This window comes from Olea europaea, chromosome 7 (assembly GCF_002742605.1).
Source record: "Olea europaea var. sylvestris chromosome 7, O_europaea_v1, whole genome shotgun sequence".
In the NCBI taxonomy this organism is placed as follows: Eukaryota; Viridiplantae; Streptophyta; class Magnoliopsida; order Lamiales; family Oleaceae; genus Olea; species Olea europaea.
The window spans coordinates 10,752,174-10,754,289 of record NC_036243.1 but is presented as its reverse complement, the minus strand read 5'-3'; positions in this window follow the sequence as shown (position 1 = coordinate 10,754,289).

The window sequence follows — 2,116 nt, the reverse complement described above, 5'->3', positions numbered from 1 at the left end:
ACAACTTGCTAAGGATTACAGTTGTATTTATACAAATTGCAGGCTAACTTCGACTTCGATATATCTATCCAAGATTGATTTATTGTATCAACCTTGTGACCAATACTAAAAAATTCTATCTACTTCACTGTGAATATACCACAATCGCCCCTGCAGGTAAATAATAATCTATTAGTTAAAAACTTATAGCTAAAAAATAAGGTTTCAAATTAAAAACTTATAAATCCTTACGATTCTCCTTGTCTCACTATAGTCATGTCCTGCACAATGGCTAATCTATCATCTACTCAAATCATCGCATGTCTAGCTATTAAGGGAACGATCACAATCATTAGCTTCAATCTTTGCTCCACTTGGGCTTATGTCAGACAACTATGATCGGAGTCGTACATATAGATAGTGGAATCAGCGAATGCGATTTCAACTGCAAAGTAGAATGAGTTCGCAATCATTGGAATGTACATATGTATACAATCTGTCCATGGCTTTTCACACATCGGTTCCAACCTAATGACCCACTTCAACATGTACTTAGGCACCACTTATCCATTCCCTTGGAGTATTATGCTTAATATCAATGGCATGCGCAAACTCAGAACTCATGATGACTCGACTAGGAAAGTCAAAGTATCTCAGGTGTCTCCGATCCCAATTGCACAGCATTTTCATGGCCATGTCAATATGATAAAACAAAAACACCAATAAAAAGAGATAGAATCATTTAATTAAATAAAACAACAAATTACGAAAACATAATAAATAACAACAAGAATACACTTACATCATAGATGCGCCAAGCTAATTTACTTAGTACATCTTCAAGCCACTTTTTAGCTTTTGAAACTGTCTTCTCCTCAATCTTGTATCTATCTCTGAAAAATAAAAAAGTGAAATGTTACAAAAAAGCATAGATGATCTCATATATATTTTAGCAAAATCATAAAAGTATTTACTCTGGCTTAAAGGATTTGAACCATTCATCGAACGTTTTGTGCTTCACCGAGTCGACGTCGTGAAAGAGATTGGAAAACGTCCCGTCCACGAGCATCCTTCTCTATGCCTCAGCAGTGAAGGGGGAAATGATGTATTGTGATGAAAATATCGGCCTCTTATCGATGACCAGTTTCGATATGTCAGTAGCACGTTTCTTCCCCTTCCTTACCTTTATCACCCCCTCCTGTATAAAGATGACATCCTCCATCGTGTCTGGGGTCCTCTTCTCCTCTGTCACTTCCTTCTCCTGTACTCCCTCCGCCATATCCCCTCTTGTGCCACACCCCCTTTTTGTATCCCATTCACCGCCTCCTTAGGCACCCCTCATCGCCTCCTTTTGCAACCCCCTCCAACGCCTCCATTGGGGCCACACCCTCTGTTGTACATGAAAAAAATACTCGAATGTAGCATCTGATGGCCAAGACGAATTATCATACCCTATATGACGATCTCCTTCATCATCTCCTTACCACTAAGAACTACCTCCGTCACCCTCTCCATCCAGAGAATCGTTAATCCATCTATCATTCCTTCCATCTCGAGAGCCATCATTCCCCGTAGGCCTACTATGTCACATTGTATTGCTACGACCTCAACATGAATGTCTACAACCCGACTCGTAGTATCGTGACATCATGTCGTAACTTTGTTACGTCACCTTTCATCTCCCTTATAAATGTAGTCAGAAGTTCAAACAAATTATCGGTAGAAGCTCCACGACTACTTGCAGGAGATGTACGTGGGAGATGTCTAAATGCGGAAGAAAGTGATCTTATATGTGGAGGTGACCTCCTAGGGAAATGTGATATCCTCGGTGAAGGTGATCTCTTTAATGCTGGACAACGCTCCTAAAATATGAACATTACAAATGAATAACCAAATTAAAAATTCAAAATAATAATCAACAAATTGTGTTCAATTACACATCATATCTTGATCCACGATGGCCTCAAGCATCTGATATCTAGTGTAGTTGGAACGAAAGCTCACGCAGATAACTTTGACCCTCCTCATTGATCGACGGTGTCTACTAGGTAAGTATTTCTAGTTGATATATTGACATTTCACTAAGTTAGTGACCATCTATCAAGATTTTGAAATGACTACAATATAAAATCATTGT